General features: G+C 46.7%; 1 protein-coding gene across 2 annotated transcripts in view; it reads right to left on the bottom strand.

Annotated features, from left to right (window-relative positions):
• Positions 1 to 18,735, bottom strand: part of chst11 (carbohydrate (chondroitin 4) sulfotransferase 11) — a 106,250-nt gene that overhangs the window by 67,851 nt on the left and 19,664 nt on the right. The gene's annotated exons all lie outside the window — the stretch shown is intronic.

The raw sequence follows: 18,735 nt of genomic DNA, 5'->3' as shown, positions 1-18,735 counted from the left end.
TGCCATTTTGAAGAGCAAGTCAACAATGCTTGTCATATGCATCTGCACTAAAACAGTGAAATTCTCACTTGCTGCAGCTTCTCAGGCAGCAAATAGATTAAACAATTCATTATCTGAAGAATTCAGATTTGTAGGCTTCTGAAATGAGCAGATTGCATATCTAAACCAAACAAACAATAATAGTGCAAATACAAAATCAATGTCCCCAAGTTAATATAGTTCAGAGCTTATTTGGAGGTTGTAGTGTTTAATAGCCCGACTCAGTTGCTCAATGGTGCAATGGTTCTTTATTGCCACGTGTGCACAGCACAGTGAACTACTTTTGCACAACCCACAAATGCACAGTCGCCATATTTTGCCGCTGTTTTCAAAGAAGAAGAAAAAAGAAAAAGTCCAAAGTTCAAAAGTCTAAAGTCCGGGATGCACATGTCGAACGTACTGGAGCACCCCTGATCGTGGCAAGCCCCAGGTTGCTAGAGGCCTGTGACCCGACATCACTCTTCTCACCCAACCACCTCTGTGTCCCAGGGGGTGCCTCTTGCAACTGGCCTTGAAGGCGCTGGAGGCAATACCCTCTCCCACCGGCCCACTCCTGGTGTCTGTCATCATCAGCGGCTCCCTCCTCCTCCTCCTCCTCCTCCACTCTCCAGGGCCAACTTTCCCCCCTGCAGGCTGCGGCCCACCAGGCCCTTCGTGCCAGCGGCCAACCAGCCTGTCGCCACACGTGGGGCCGCGTGCGGGCGGTCCACCGGGTCTACGCTCTCAGCGGCCGCTGGCGGCTTCCCATCTGTGCCACCATAGCCCTCGCCTCGTAGGGAAGAAGCTGCTCCCAAACCTGGACGTTAGAGTTTTCAGGCTCCTACACCTTCTTCCCGGTGGCAGGTGTGAAATGATTGTGTGGCCAGGGTGGTGTGGGTCTCTGATGATGCTGGCTGCCTTTTTATATCCTCTTCACACCCGCCCAGTAACAACCCCTCAGGGACTTGGCGTCATTCACTAGCAAGCTGATTAAATGCAAGGATTAATCAGATTGCCCTGAAGCATGCCAATGTTATTGATTATGTTGGAGTAATATTAACCCTTAACCTTTGCACATTAGGCAAGGAAGATTAACTCGAACCCAAGTACCACCCTGTTGTTAAACAAGGGCAGATGTTAAAGCCAGAGTTTGCTGTGTCTCGTTAGTAATCCTAATCACAAGTCTGGCCGGTGTGTGCTGACATTGAATCGATTGATATCAAGGGCAGCGACGACACTTGGCTCTGAAAATATATCTCGGCCGTCATTAAAGATTATTTGGATGGTGCAGCAATTCTATGTGACCAGAGCAATGCTATTCTCCAGAGATCCAGCCATGTTATCGATGGGATGAATAGAAAACTCCACTGTTGTAAATGCCATCAGATCTCACTCCAGAGATTCGGAAAAATTGAAAAAAGGGGAAAGATTGACACTTCAATGCAGTAGTTTAGTTATAGTTTCGAAATGCAGCATGGAAACAGGCCCTTCGGCCCACCTAGTCCATGCCGACTGGCGATCACTCGCTAACCAACACTAGAAGGATGAGGGGAAGAAACCTCATTGAAACTTACCGATTAGTGAAAGACCTGGATAGAGTGGATGTGGAGAGGATGTTTCCACTAGTGGGAGAGTCTAGGACCAGAGGGCACAGCCTCAGAATAAAAGGACGTACCTTTAGAAAGGAGATGGGGAGAAATTTATTTAATCAGAGGGTGGTGAATCTGTGGAATTCATTGCCACGGACAGCTGTGGAGGCCACATCTAAGGATATTTCAAAGGCGGAGATTGACATTCAGGATTAGTATGGGTTTTAGGGGTTACAGGGGAAAGGCAAGAGAATGGGGTTGAGGGGGAAAGATAGGTCAACCAGACTTGAATGGCAGAGTAGACTCGATGTGCCGAAGGGCCTAATTCTGCTCCTATAACATGAACTAGCTAGTTTAGTTTAGAGATACAGGCCCTTTGGCCCGACGAGTCCACGCCGACCAGAATTCCCCTTACACTAGCACTATCCTACTCACTAGGGACAAATGACAGTTTTACCAAAGCCAATTAACCTACAAACCTGCACGTCTTTGGAGTGTGGGAGGAAACCGCAGCACCCGGAGAAAACCCACACGGTCACGATGAGAACGTACAAACTCCATACAGACAGCACCCGTAGTCAGGATCGAACCTGGCTCTCTGGTTCTGTGAGGCAGTAACTCTACCGCTGCGCCACCCTGCTGCCCCTGTAGCACTGAGGGGGAGCTGCACTGCTGCAGGTCATGATTTCCATTGAGGTTAAAATGAGGTCCTGTCTTGTCTCATTTGTACAACAAAAAATAGAACATATGAAAGCAGAGTCAGCATTAGATTGTAAGCTGGTAGTGTTTTTGCCTCACAGCGCCAGAGTCCCAGGTTCAATCCTGACCTCGTGTACTGCCTGCTTGGAGTTTGTCCGTTCTCCCCCTGACCTCGTGGGTTTCCTCCGGGTGCTCCGGTTTCCTCCCACATTCCAAAGCCATGCGTGTTTCTAGGTTAATTGGCTTCTTTCAATTGTCCCCAGTGTGTGGGATGGAACTAGTGTAGGGGTGATCGCTGGTCGGCAAATGGCAACATATGTCCAAGTCAAGATGATGTGTGATTTGTTGAGGAATTTGGGAGAGGTTGGGGGGGGGGGGGGGAGGGGGGGGGGGGTTGAGGGGGGGAGGGTTTAGGGAGGTGGTGAAGAGGTGCAGATGTCCCTTTGAACCCGTTATCCTTGCCCTTTCTAGGCAGGAAGGGTTAGCGCTGTGAAATGCTGTCAGCAGAGTATTATTGAGCTGCAGTGGAGCACATTGTAGATGGCATTCGCCATCCAGACTTTGCATTCAGCTTCTAGACTGGGGGAGGGGGAGATGACGGCCACCCTTGTTCTCTAGCATATCTACACCAGATATAACACAGGCGGGTGATGTTCCCGAGACTACAAAGAAAGCAAAGAAATTGCACGACCATGAACCGCCTTTGTGAATCTAGACTTTTTTTTTTGTCTCTAAATATGAAATTGTGGTTGTAAAAAAAAGCCCCGAGCGATCTTTTGAAGGTTGTTGTTTGAAATCAAAATCAAAAGAAGCTTCATAAAAGGTACCCAAAATTATGAGAGCTTTTTAAAGTGCAAATATGGAAAAACAGTGTTTTTATTTACAGCTGGTTCAGCAAGCAGTAAAAATAAATTTAGACGGCAGAAGTTTTTTTTATCCCAAAGTGAATCATTGCAATTTGAATGAGAAACAGTGGAAAGATATTCAGTAGAAAGAGACTTGAATATGTAATTGGGTGATAAAATCTTGCAGAGCTTTAGAGTCATATACAGTGTAGAAACAGGTCCTTCAGCCCAACTTACCCACACCGACCAACGTGTCCCATCTACACTAGTCCCACCTGCCTATGTTTGGCCCATAAACATGTACTATCCATACACCTGTCTAACTGTTTCTTAAATGTTGCAATAGTCCCTGCCTCAACTACCTCCTCAACTCTGGCAGCTTGTTCCATACACCCACCACCCTTTGTGTGAAAAAGTTACGCCTCAGATTCCTATTTAATCTTTCCCCCTTCACCTTAAACTTATGTCCTCTGGTTCTCGATTTCTGTATTCTGAGCAAGAGACTCTGTGCGTCTACCTGATCTATTCCAAGCTTTAGGGGGAAAAAAAGCCAGGTTGCAAGAACAACTAGAGAGGCATTTCAGAGTAGGCACAGCCTAAGAGCGCCAGAGACCTGGGTTTGATCCTGACTACGGGTGCAGTCTGTATGGAGTTTGTATGTTCTCCCCGTGACCTAACTGGTTTCGGGAAAATTGTAAATTGTCCCCGTGTGTCGGATGGTGTTAGTGTACGAGGATCGCTGATCAGCGCCGATACAGTCGGACGAAGGGCTTGCTTCTGCTCTAAACTAAATTCTGGCAAGATGGGCCGAATGGCCTGCGTCTGTGGTATTAGTGATTCTGGTGCAATGATGCTGCTAAGATATTCTACAATGAGAATGTTAGTATTTCAATTTAAAATTAGGCGGGACTATATTTTAGTTTAGAAGTACAGCGTGGAAACGGGCCCCTCAGCCCACCAAGTCCATGCCGACCAGTGATCACCCATCCACCAGTTCTATCCTACACTTGAGTGCCAATTTTCAGAAGCCAATAAACCTACAAACCTGCACAGCGATCCAATTTGTGATCCCAGCTACAAAGACAGATGAATACAGCAATTTGTTCTTCCCCCGCACAATTAAAGCATGGAATAATCTCCACCCAACTATAGTTACCAAACCAGATGCAACTACATTTAAAGTAGCTCTTTCTTCCCAATAACCCTTTGCTGGCTTAAGCCCTCCCTTCACCACCTCCAGTTTAAATTCCATTTGGAATATTTTGGAGGACCAAGAAACCAAGAAACCAAGAACCAAGAGTTCGGGATGAAACCGGAGCACACACGGAGAAAACCCACGTGGTCACGGGAAGAACGTACAAAATCCGTACAGGCAGTACCCGTGGTCAGGATTGAACCGGGGTCTCTGGCGCTATGAGGCAGCAACTCTACCGCTGCAGCACTGTGCCTTGTTGTTTGCTGTCTTGCGGACAGTGGAAGAAGATTGATCCAGAGGACTATTATTCTGCCGGCTTGTTATTTGATCCTGTTGACCCGACTTTACAGTCGCCAGGCTAAACATTTGTCCCAATTTAGCAGTCGATGGTAAAGGGACTGTCCTCTCCACTGACCCCACAGAGCAGCTGTTGCCAAAGGCCAAGCGACGTGTGGGACACAGAGGAACACTCTGCAGGAACCCTGTCCATGTCTACAGGAGAACCTCAGCGTTCAGGGGAGGTGAAGGCATCGACGCTGAGAGTTCTCAACGGTACCAAATCGAGAAGTAACCTGGCTCAATTTACAATTTAAATTGCAAACATTTTACAGAAAATGAAAAAAAAACCACAATGACTGATTACGGTGAAAGCTGAAATATCAAACATTTTTATAAAAATCTTTTCAAATAAAATCAATTTCTATCTTGGCAATGAACTAGGGTGAACACTTCTAAGTTATTTTGCAGAGGTGGAGAGAGTCCAATGGTCCAATGTAAATTGCCCCCAGTATAGAACAGGTGTACGGGTGATCGATGGTCGGTATGGGCTCGTTGGGCCGAATGGCCCGTTTCCATGCTGTATCTCTATACTAAACAAAACTATAAAAATATTTCATTACATTTATCTGTCTAAACATCTTCTAAAAGTCATAAGCACCCAACACTGCAAGTTACTGGCAATCGACACCTTTCCAAGCCAATGTCAAATGTTTCAATGAAGCCACGTGGAGCTGGACTAGTCTTGAAAGAGGAACTAAGGCATGAGGCCAATCAGCCATGACCACATAGAATAGGGGGAGGGGGGTTAGGCCTAAAGGGCCGAATCGCATTCGCCTGCTCCTATTTTCTAATGTAGGGACAGAAAGTGAGAGAGGGAGCGAGAGAGGGAACGAGAGAGGGAGCGAGAGAGATAGAGCGAGAGAGAAAGAGTGAGAGAATGTATTCCAGAGAGATTTAGATATAGCGACTAGGACTAACTGAATCAAGGGATATGGGGATAAAGCAGGAACAGGGTACTGATTCTGGATGATCATATTGGTGGCGGGCCGAATGGCCTACTCCTGCACCTACTTTCGATGTTTCTATGAGAAGGAAATTCCAGAGGTAAGCCGGTCAATTCAGAACCAGACAACGCAGCACTAAAGGACAGGGAGTGAATGAGCAGTGGGATCAGGGGAAACACACGTCTGCTGGGTGTGTGCAGACATAAGCAAATTACCGTGAAAATAGACACAAAAATTCCACTGCTGTGCATGAATGTTGAGCATTCACTAGAGGCCAGATAGCCAGCAGCCAATTCCAGCAATTTTTTAAGAACAGATTGATTGAATTGACATATTCCAAGTTAATTAAACCAATTATTGCATTGTGCCAACCCTACCAGAATTAAAATGATGCTGTCACTTAAGATCCTGTGCATTGCTGTAAACTCGCTTCACTGGCAGCGCTAATACAGCAGAATATGGCTCCAGGGATGTATCTGGAGGTTGTTCAGTTACAGTTAGACATTGAGGTATGTAGAGTTCAGTTTATAGATACAGCGTGGAAACAACCCATCATCGTACACCAGCCCACAATAGTTCTATGTTGTCCCACTTTCACAGCCAGAGGGTAAATAATCCACAAACCTGCACATCTTTGTGATGTGGGAGGAAACCGGAGAAACGGCGGAAACCCAGGTGGTTACAGGAAGAACGTGCAATCTCCACACAGACAGCAGCCGAGATCAAGGGACTCTGGGCGCTGTGAGGCAGCAGCTCTACCCGCTGTGCCACCGTGATGGCCACAAGTGATTATGACTGGTGAATAGAACCAGAATAGAGAAACCCATGGACTCCGGTTCTTAATTCCCCTACTCTGAGTAAAAGCCTCTGTGCATTTACCTTAGCTATTTCTCTCATGAACATAAACACCTCCGTAAGATCACCCCTCACCCTCCTGCACTCAAAAAATAAAGCCGGATCAACCTCTCACGTTCTGTAAGAAAAATATCTCAGCTTGTCGCGATACCAATTGTGAGATTAATATTGGTCACTGTTGCATAGAGAGTTCCCTCATTATAGATGCCACGGGACTTTTAACATCAACCCAATGGGACTTGGATTAAATCTCTTCCTAAAGAGTCTCTCTTTAAGAAGAGATTCCTAACCATCTCGGGCACCTCCTTGGCACGACACTGAAATGACAGTCTAAATGTACCATCCATGTTCTCCACAGATGCTGCCTGACCCACTGAGTTACTCCAGCACTTTGTGCGTCTTCCTTTGCCTTGCTAAACAGGATTCATTCATTTGTGGTTAGTTACGTTCACTGGAGCTTGATGGGAAGTAAGGAGTTGCACGGATGGCACGACAGAGTTTGTACGTTCTCCCCGTGGGTTTTCTGCGGGTGCTCCGGTTTCCTCCCGCACTCCAAAGACGTACAGGCTTGTAGGTCAATTGGCTCAAGTAAAATTGTAAATAGCCCCTAGCGTGTAGGATTGTGCTAGTGTACGGGGTCAGATTCAGATTCAGATTCAATTTTAATTGTCATTGTCAGTGTACAGTACAGAGACAACGAAATGCATCAGGGGTGATCGCTGCTTGCCGTGGACTTGGTGGGCCGAAGGACCCGTTTCAGAGCTGTATCTCTAAAGACTAATGTAAACTAAGCTTAATTCGGCAAACTTGCTGGTGTGCATAATCTTTAATCACATCAGCCTATTCCTAGATCATCATGAACATGAACCTTGGGAAATCAGAATAGGCAAGAATCAGGAAGGTCAAATCCCATGCATGACAATTTTAATTGTTATTGTTCTGGACTCAATTTTTATCAGTACCTGTGGGCACCAAATGATTATCTGCGGAAGTGCTACAGAGAAAAAATAATAGACAATAGACAATAGGTGCAGGAGTAGGCCATCCGGCCCTTCGAGCCAGCACCGCCATTCAATGTGATCATGGCTGATATTCCCCAATCAGCACCCCGTTCCTGCCTTCTCCCCATATCCCCTGACTCCGCTATTTTTGAGAGCCCTATCTAGCTCTCTCTTGAAAGCATCCAGCGAACCTGCCTCCACCGCCCTCTGAGGCAGAGAATTCCACAGACTCACCACTCTCCGTGAGAAAAAGTGTTTCCTCATCTCCGTTCTAAATGGCTTACTCCTTATTCTTAAACTGTGGCCCCTGGTTTTGGACTGCCCCAACAGCGGGAACGATGTCCATATCGGCAACCATACTGTCCATCAGAGCAAAGCCTCTAGGCTCGTTCACAAACGATGGACTAACACTCCGTCTTGAAACTTCTATCTGTCTCACTCTCTCTCTCTCTCTCCCTCCCCCTCCCCCTCTCCCTCTAACTCTGGTTAAAATATGTCCTTCCACCAGTTTAGTTTTGTTTAGATTTTGTTTCATTTATTGTCACGTATACCGAAGTACAGTGAAAAGCTTTTTTTATTTCTGCTATCCGTCAGTGGAAAGACTACAAATGTTTACAATGAAGCCGTCCACAGTGTACAGACACAGGATGAAGGAAATAACGTTTAGTGCAAGATTAAGTCCAATAGAATCCAATTAAAGATATCCCGAGGGGTTCCAGTGAGGAGGATGGGAGGTCAGGACTGTTCTCCATTTGGTGATAGGATGGTTCAGTTGCTTGATAACAGCCGGGAAGAAACTGTCCCTGAATTTGTGGGAGGGCGTTCTCTTCTCACACATCTTGCCTGATGGGAGAGGGGAGAAGAGGGAGTGACCGGGGTGAGACTGGTCCTTGATTGCGGTGGTGGGTTTTGCCGAGGCAGTGTGAAGCAGTCCTAGTGTCAAGAGTTTTAGATGAAAGTACTAGAGTCAAAAGTCTACGATAAAAGTAGTAGAGTCAAGAGTAATGAATCTTGAGCGATGAAACGTGAGAGTCAAGAATGTCAATTAGTCATAAGCATCGGATATGAACAGAAACAAGGACATTCTTACTTGCTGCAGCTTTGCAGGCACAGTAGATGCAACAACAACAAAAATAAATGACTGGTTGTTCTAAAAGGCATCAAGGCTTGCAGAGAGCCATCTGGAGGAACTGGCGTATTGAAGAGTTTCTGGTTGTTAGCATTTCAGAATGAGTGGCACAGCAGTAAAGTTGCTACCTTAACGCGCCAGAGACCTGGTTTGTGTTGTAACAGAGTGTAAAAGTGTTATAATAATGTGTTGTGAATAGTGCTTGCCTCAACTACCTCCTCTGGTAGCTTGCTCCATACACCCACCATCTTTTGCAACAAAAAAAACTGCCCCTCAGGTTCCTATTAAATCGTTTCCTCCTCACCATAAACCTACGTCCTCTGGTTCTCGATTCCCCTACTCTGGGCAAAAGGCTCTGTGCATTTACCAGATCTATTCCTCTCATGATTTTGTACAGCTCTGTAAAAGTGATTGTACGCCTCTAAAAGATCTCACAAGCCTCAATTTAATTAACGTACCTTTAATGTAGTGTTTTAAAATGTATTTTTGCAACCCACATAGGCAATACCCACAGCAATTCTTGCACCAATGTTCTTCGTTATTTCGTCAAAAAATTCATTTACGTTATTCAAATCTATCTGTCTTTTGCAATGTACCACGAGATTCAGGAACAGTTTTTTTTTCCTCAGTTATCAAACAACTGAACGGAAGGGTAAGGGCACAGTCTCGATCTCCCAACCTACCTCATTGCGACCCTTTCACTTTTTTTTTAATCTGCACTTTCTCTCTAACGCTGTAACACTATATTCCAGTATTTTTCTTTTTGCACTACCTTGTGTATAGCTTAATTGTCCTCATGTAAGTTTGTCCCCGTATCTCAGTATACACGACAATAACAAACCAATACTAAATTGCTAATCAACACAAACCTCTGAGTTTTTGTCCATTTTACCCTGAATGCTATTTCTAAAACACCACTGCCAGTGATGTTAAATTGAATGACCTGTAGGGAGTTAGTGGTGGAATTTAGGAGGAGAGGAACACCCTTGTCCCCTGTCTCCATCAATGGTGTGGATGTGCAGTTTACCAGGGAGTACAAACACCTTGGAGTTTACCTGGACATTAAACTGGACTGGTCCAGGAACACTGAGGCCGTGTACAAGAAGGGACAGAGCCGGCTGTACTTTGCCAAAGGCTCCGCTCCTTCAACATCTGCAGTAAGATGCTGCAGATGTTCTACCAATCGGTGGTAGCCAGTGCCATCTTCTTCGCTGCCGTGTGCTGGGGCAGCAGGGCAAAGGCCGCAGACGCCAATAGGATTAATAAACTCATTAAGAAGGCTGGCTCTGTCTGGGGTGGAGGTGGATTCATGGGAGGTGCCCTTGGAGGGGAGGATGCTCCTCAACTGTGGAGCATCCTGGACAATACAGCTCACCCCCCTCCATGACACACTGGTCAACCTGAGGAGTACCTTCAGCAACAGACTGGTTCCCCCAAGATGCAGGACACAACGCCACAGGAGATCCTTCTTCCCCGTGGCTATCAAACTGTACAACTCCTCCCTCTTCTATCGTGGGGTAGACTGTAACCAACTCCCCCCCCCCCCCCCCCCAATCTTTTGCACATCTCCATACCTTTCCACTCGTCACCTTAATTTCATGTTTCATGTATTTTGTGTTTTTATGACTGGTGGCAGATCAATTTCTCTCCTGGGATAAATAAAGTTCTATAGCATCATATCATTACTAGCAATGTCCTTACACTCTATCCACCCTCAAGAAGCAAGGGTAGCAGGAAAGGGGAAAGCTGCTACCTGTAGGTTTCTTCCAAGATGTGCGTCATCCTGACTATCATACATGATCCATATCCCTCCATATCAACATGCCTATCCATAATTTGCTTAAATGCCACTGTTGAATCTGCCTCCAGCACGTTCCATATGTTCATGTACATATCTGTATAAACAACTTGCCCTGCACATCTCCTTTAAACTTTACCCCTCTCACCTTAAAGCTATTCCCGTTAGTATTTGATATTTCTACCGGGGGGGGGGGGGGGGGGGGGGGGGTTTTTGCGACTGACTACCCTATCTATACCTCTCATCATTTTATTTACTTCCATCAATCTCTGGCATTCCCCTCAATCTCTGGCATTCCAGAGAAAAACAATCCAGGGCTGTTCAACTCTCCTTGCAGCGAACACACTCCAAACCAGGCGTCATTCTGGTAAACCTCCTGTGCGCCCTTTCCAAAGCTCCCACATCCTTCCTGTAAAGGGGGTGACCAGAACTGCACGCAATATTCCAAATGCAGCCTAACCTAAATCTTATAAAGCCGCATCATGAGTTCCTGGCTCCGATGCTCAATTCCCCCACCAATGAAGGCAAGCATACCATATGACTTCTTTTTTTTTTAACATTCATAAGGAAACAGGCGTAGGCAATAAATGCTCTACTTGCCAGCAATGTGCTGATCCCAAAAGGTTTTAAAAATTAAATGCAGAGCCAGGAATAAAAACCTCACCTAGCACATTGCCCAGAGTGTGTAGGAAATCTTGAGACTGACACATAAGCAGTGAAGATTACTGTAAAGAAGAAGGGAAACACACATACTGACACCACCAGAAAAAGGCAACACCAGTGTGCTGGCACGACTGAATTCAGTGAATACAAAGCAGTGGCCCGACTGAAATATACAACGCCAATACTGTCGAGTACATGGAACATCCAGAACAATCATTATCGAATAACACAAGCAACACTGGCAGTGCCAAGAAACACAGCACAAAGACCCACAAATCAAGGATGTGTGTCTCCGCAGCCACTCCCTCTTCTCCACTCTCCCTCTTCTCCTCTATCCCATCAGGCACGAGGTACAGAAGTGTGAAAACGCACACCTCCAGATTCAGGGATGGTTTCTTCCCAGCTGTTATCAGGCAACTGAACCATCTCATCAACAACTAGAGAGCAGTCCCGAGCAACTATCTACCTCATTGGAGACCCTCGGACTGTCTTTGCTCAGGCTTTAATGGACTTTATCCTGCACTAAATGGTATTCCCTTTGTCATGTATCTGTACACTGTGGGCGGCTCGATTGTAATCATGCATTGTCTTTTCGCTGTGGGAAGGAACTGCAGATGCTGGTTTACAACGAAGATGCTGGAATAACTCAGCGGGACAGACAATATCTTCTCTCCAGAGATGTTGCCTGGCCCACTGAGTTATCCCAGCATTTTGTGTGCATTGTCTTTCTGATGACTGGTTTGCATGCAACACAAGCTTTTCACTGTACCTCGGTATGTTGGACAATAAACTAAACACAGACCGCACACAGACACTGGCACTATAGAGTACAGGTGATGCATCACAGAACTTGCCCATGCCGACCAACATCATCTACACCAGTCCCACCTGCCTGTAAACCTGTCCTATCCATGTACCTGTCTAATTGCTTCTTAAATGTTGCGATAGTCCCTGCCTCATCTACCTCCTCCGGCAGCTCGGTCCGTATGCCCACCGCACTTCTGGAATAAGAATGGGCCTATACAGTGGGAGATAGATGAACTCTTTGTAACTCACTGGCCGGAGCAAGATCAATGCCAGGGTGCCTCTTGCAACCTGTCAGCACTGGAAGTCCCTCCCTGGAAAAGCAGATACCCCTCCCCTTCCCCACAATCTCACGGGCACTACACCAGCAGCAGCATTCTCAATGTTTTATTGAAGTGGCCTGTCACTTACATCTGGATCAGCTCATGGGTGGAAGTTTAAAAATACCACTCAAAAGTTGCAGGCTCAGTCAATCCATTCATTTCAATGCCCATAACACTCAACGCTGAAGACCAGGAGCAAGCACACAGGAACGATGCTTGGCGTGCATCAGTGCGGGCCGTTGCCCTGTTTCCCTGCAACCCGATAAGACATGCCAGGTTTTTGCTTCTGTCTTGCCACAGGTGATGTTTGTGGAAGGTCTCATGTGTTCCATTGGCATGCCCATCTCTTCCTTAACATCCACCATGACTTCACTGTTTCCACCGCTCCCTGGCACACAGAAACAATGCTTCTGGCGGGGACGAGGATGAGAGCTCACTGCCCATGGGGTGGGGTGTTTTCATGCGAGCTTGTACCAGCGTCCCGCCACTGAGGGCTGCTGGGGCCCGCTCTGGTTTTACTCCGTTAAAACAAAGGCCAGGGGTGGGAGGAGCCTTTAGATAGATTGGCAGATCTCCCAGCCACCTTATCCAGCAATGCTTCACCATGAGTAGAAAGGAGCTGCAGACGCTGGTTTACACCGAAGATAGACAGAAAATGCTGGAGTTACTCAGCGGGTCAGGCACCATCTCTGGAGAAAAGGAATAGGTGACGTTTTGGGTCAGGTCCCTTCTTCAGACTGAGAGTCGGGGGAGAGGGAAACTAGAGGTATGAAAAAGTACAGAACAAATCAGAGCCGGCACCAATGACCCAGTACAGGTGGAGCCCACAATGGTCCATTGTTGATTGGTGAAAAGTTGACAACATAGGGATACGAACGTTGAACTAGCAGGATGGCTAGGGTGGGGGAGGGATAGAGTGAGATAGAATGCAAGTGTTACATGAAATTAGAGGAAAAAAAATACTATGCGACCTTTCTTTACCAGAATGTCACATGCCTTGCTTTTGGCAAAGGTAGAAGGTGAGAAGGGAGATGTGTGCGGGGGGAGTTTTTTTTTTTAAATACACAAATTGTGCAGAGTTTGTACATTCTCCCCGTTACCTTGTGAGTTTTCCCCAGGTGCACTGGTTTCCTCCCACACTCCAAAGATATTCAGCTTTGTAGGTTGAGGCCAGTTCATTGGCTATATTTAAGAGGGAGTTAGATGTGGCCCTTGTGGCAAAAGGGATCAGGGGGTATGGAGAGAAGGCAGGTACAGGATACCGAGTTGGATAATCAGCCATGATCATATTGAATGGCGGTGCAGGCTCGAAGGGCCGAATGGCCTACTCCTGCACCTATTTTCTATGTTTCTATGTCAGAAATTGCAGAGAATTGTGGAAGCAGCCCAGACCATCACACAAACTAGCCTCCCTTCCGTTGGCCCCATCTACACTTCATGCTGTATCGACAAGGCCACCAGCATAATCAAGGACCAGTCTCAACCCCGGAATCTCCCTCTACTTCCATGTCCGATCATGCAAATGATACAGAAGTGAGAAAACGCACACCTCCAGATTCAGAGGCAGCTGTTGTCAGACAACTGAACCATCCCACCAACAACTAGAAAGAGGTCCTGAGCCACTATCTACCTCATTGAAGACCCTCGGACTAATTGGACTTTATCTTGCACGAACACGAAACGTTATTCCCTTTGTCCTGTATCTATAAACTGTAAACAGCTCGATTGTAATCATGTATATTCTTTCCACTGACTGGTTAGCACGCAACAAAAAAGCTTTTCACCGCACCTTGGTACACGTGACAATAAACTAGACTAATCCGGAATGCCATCTTCGTGAGACATAAATGCTGGAGGAACTCAGCGGGAGAGGCAGCATCTATGGAGAGAAGGAATAGGCGACGTTTCGGGTCGAGACCCTTCTTCAGGTTTTGCTTCTGCCATCTTGGTCAGCATGGTCTAGGCGGGCCGAAGGGCCTGTTTCCGTGCTCTAATGTTCAATGACACCTCAGGACCGGACTTTAATGTCTTGTTCCCAATGAAGAGCACCCCCTCAGTAACATATCAGGGAATCTAGAACTCACAATCTCTTGTCCCAGAGACTGAGTGCTATCCAATAGCCCACAGCTGACCTAGCAAGTGAGAAGTGATTTCCTATTAGAGAGTAAATTTGGCAAACTAAAAATCATTAGAAGGTTGTTTTTATGGATCGTTTCTGAAGACACCAATTCCGACACTGATTTTCCGACATTTTCCTTGGTTCCAGAGACTCTCTGGATTATGTGTTTTGCTGGACCAACTGAGGTCACGTTTTCCAGGAGGAGTCCAACGGTTCCATGATGTTCCACGGCCTCAGAAGTCGGCTAAGGGACCAGATCTGCCGGCTCCGGCTGGGTTGGAGTTCCAGAGCCCCGGCCACGGGAGGCAAATTGGACCCGCCGATCAGCCACTATGTCTGCATTGACCAGAGGTCCCAATGAACAAACCGCTGAAACAGTTCCACTCACCCACACGCATGCCCACCTCGTCATCTGTCTCCATCAATCCAGGTTGGGCTCTGGATACACCAGGCACAATTAAATTGGAGTGTGGTGGATTTAACCCATGCACTGCCTTGCCCAGTCACCGAATGGCTGATCTATCTTTCCATCTCAAACGCATTCTCCTCCCTTCTCCCCGTAACCTTTGACGCCTTCACTAATCAAGAACCTGACAATTTCTATTTTAAATATACCCATGACTTGACCTCCACAGTAAATAAATTGCACAGATTCACCACCCTCTGACAAAATAAATTCGTACTAATCTCATTTCTAAAGGTGCATCCATTGATTCTGAGGCTGTGCCCTCAGGTTCTAGATTCTCCCAATAGTGGAAACATCCTCTCCACATCCACGCTATCCAGGCCCTTTGCTATACGGTAAAGGGCCTGCCCCACGAGCATGCGCCCGCATGCGGCAAGCACGACCAAACCAGAAGCGGGGGCCGCGCGGAGGTCGAGTGAGTGACATGAAGTTCGAGCGAAGTCCGCGGGAAGTTCGCGCGTGACGTATGGCGTCGAGGCAGCTGCGTTGCCGCGCGGAAATTATCGGAGCCCCGCGCAATGTGGGGACCAGCTCCGCACGACTCCATACGGCTCCGGCGATCGAAGTGGGACCGGCCCTGTGAGGCCGTACAGCTCAAGCGACCACGTTAGGTCACGCTTGCCGCATGCAGGCGCATGCTGGTGGGACCGGCCCTTTAGGTCACGCTTGCCGCATGGTGTCGCATGCTCGTGGGACATGCCCTTAAGTTTCAATGAGGATCCCTCTCATCCTTCTAAAATCCAGCGAGTACAGGCCCAGAGCCATCAAATGTAATTTGTCCATTCCCTCCACTGATGTTGCCCAACTCACTGGCTTCCTCCAGCACTTTGTTCGTTGTGTTCTGATATCTTTCCATGTTGCCGTTGCGTATGTTCAAGACTGAGATGAATGTTTGGACTTTATATAATGGATTCTCATTATCCTGAGACCCAGCAAGGTGGAAGGAGTAGCGCGTGATGTCACGTCAGCATGGTGGAGCCCACAGGAAGGGGAATCTGCAAGTGGTGGTGGGGGTGGGGTCCACGAGACTGCTGCCCTGCTCCTCCGCGGTGGTGGGACAAGAGACACATGGGGTCACGGAGACGTCTGGGGAAGTAACTGGAGCACATTGTGTGGGGCCGGCACACATTCCAGTCACGGTGCGTCAATGGTGGAGCTGGCCTTGAGCAAACAGGCGCACGGCTGGTTGTGCTTTGCCAACTGTGGGGCGGACTCAAATGACCCCAGCAACACTCGAAGAGCATCTCTGGAAGCCACTGCGTGGAAATCCATGCCTCAGCCCGGTGACCCACCAGAGACTCCTATGAAAGCAGCCTTTAAATGAAGTTTTCCATTTGCTTTGTATCACGATAAACACCTCATTAATCTTCAGCCGTGTTATGGTAGCATGGTAGATATGTTAGCAGCAGTAGACCCGGGCTAGGCTGTGACTAATGACCCAGCCATACAAGATCACGTCTAACCAGAACAGCTAGGGAATTTAAATTGTTAATTGCACTAAAATAAAAGTAATTAAATGCCAATATCAGCGCTGTTGCTACTGGATTATTGCATCGTCACCTGTTCCATTAGTGCTCCAGATACAAGGGAATCTACCACCATCCCCTCAAAAGCTGACTCCTCCCACCTTCTCTCTCCCCACTCCTCCCGCCCTCCCTCTCCCCACACTTCCCGCCCTCTCTTTACCGGACTTTATCTTGCACTAAACATTATCCCCTTAATCCTGCATCTGTACACTGTGAACGGCTCGATTGTAATCATGTATAGTCTTTCCGCTGACTGGATAGCACACAACAAAAGATATTCACTGTACCTCAGTACACGTGACAATAAACTAAACGTAACTAAACTACATAAGAAGGAATAACCAGGGTGCGACAAGTCTTTGGTTACATGGCTGATTTTCCGAGGCAGTGCGAAGATTTTCTCAGTAAAAAGTCTTACTATAGATAGACACAAGATGCTGTCTGGCCAGCCGAGTCACTCCAGTAATTCGTGTCTTTTTTTTTGTAAACTACCATCTGCAGTTCCTTGCATCTCTCAGGCATATACGAATGTTTCCTCAAGCCACATTTAAAGGCAAAAGTTGTTGTAAAAGTGAAAGTCGACCATTCATCTTCAAGGTTTCTTTAATGTGCAAGAAGGAACTGCAGATGCTGGTTTCAACTGAAGATAGACACAAGGAAAGTTCTTTATTACTTGTTTCCGGAGCCTCGTGGCTATGTCTCTGCTCTCTTGGTTTGCACTAACAGGGGCCACACCAGCATCAATGAGTGTACAACATTATGAATTAGCCTAGCATTGAAAGAATATGCCAAATACTAGCAATGGTCAAAGATCATCCGTGATACTGTTCGTTTTGCTAAGAACTTGATGATAAAAACTAAATAAACAAAGAATCTTGAAAGGAAAAATTCACTGTCTTTAAAAATCAGCTGCTTTTGTAATTTGACCTTTCCACCCATGCTGGGGTGCATGCAAAGTGACAGTGGCAGGGCTGTTTTTACATCACTATCAAGAGTTAAGAGTGTTTTATTGTCATGTGTCCCAGATACAACAATGAGAGTCCTACTGCCAGCAGCACAATCGGATATGTAAACATCGTACACTGCAAGAACTGGGAGAACTGCAAGAAGCGTTAAGAACTGATAGAAGGCATAGCTCTGAAAACATGACCTTGATCTTTTCAAGATGACTAAAGTGCAATTCTGTCCTTTGTAAAATCAGGCTGAGGCTGCATTCACGGCTTGACTATGTCTTCTACTGTGAACTGTGGACTTTAGATTTTAGAGATACAACTGCGTGTACAAGCCCAGCCGCTCCATTCTCTCAGCATATGACAGTCCCGCCATCCCGTATATTAACCTTGTAAATCCCGTGCACTAACACTATCCTACACACTAGGGACAATTTACAATCTCCAGAAGCCAAATAACCTACAAATCCGCACATCTTTTGGGATGTGGGAGGAAACTGTAGTAGTAGACAATAGGTGTAGGAGTAGGCCATACGGCCCTTCGAGGCATCGCCCACCATTCATAGAAACATAGAAACATAGAAATTAGGTGCAGGAGTAGGCCATTCGGCCCTTCGAGCCTGCACCGCCATTCAATATGATCATGGCTGATCATCCAACTCAGTATCCCGTACCTGCCTTCTCTCCATATCCCCTGATCCCCTTAGCCACAAGGGCCACATCTAACTCCCTCTTAAATATAGCCAATGAACTGGCCTCAACTACCCTCTGTGGCAGAGAGTTCCAGAGATTCACCACTCTCTGTGTGAAAAAAGTTCTTCTCATCTCGGTTTTAAAGGATTTCCCCCTTATCCTTAAGCTGTGACCCCTTGTCCTGGACTTCCCTAACATCGGGAACAATCTTCCTGCATCTAGCCTGTCCAACCCCTTAAGAATTTTGTAAGCTTCTATAAGATCCCCTCTCAATCTTCTAAATTCTAGAGAGTATAAACCAAGTCTATCCAGTCTTTCTTCATAAGACAGTCCTGACATCCCAGGAATCAGTCTGGTGAACCGTCTCTGCACTCCCTCTATGGCAATAATGTCCTTCAATGTGATCATGGCTGGTCATCCCCAACCAGTACCCCGTCCCCATATCCCCTGACTCCGCTATCTTTAAGAGCCCTATCTAGCTCTCTCTTGAAAGTATCCAGAGAACTGGCCTCCACCAACCTCTGAGGCAGAGATGTCCACAGACTCACAACTCTGTGTAAAAAGGTGTTTCCTCATCTCCATTCTAAATGGCCTACCCTTTATTCTTAAACTGTGGACTCTGGTTCTGGACTCCCCTAACATCGGGAACATGTTTCCTGCCTCTAGCGTGTCCAAACCCTTAATAATATTGTATGTTTCAGTAAGATCTCCTCTCATCCTTCTAAATTCCAGAGTATACAAGCCCAGCCGCTCCATTCTCTCAGCATATGACAGTCCCG

The sequence above is a fragment of the Leucoraja erinacea genome, chromosome 19 (assembly GCF_028641065.1).
Source record: "Leucoraja erinacea ecotype New England chromosome 19, Leri_hhj_1, whole genome shotgun sequence".
Taxonomy (NCBI): domain Eukaryota; kingdom Metazoa; phylum Chordata; class Chondrichthyes; order Rajiformes; family Rajidae; genus Leucoraja; species Leucoraja erinaceus.
The sequence above is the reverse complement of the archived record's forward strand: the minus strand, read 5'-3'. Positions and strand labels throughout refer to the sequence as shown.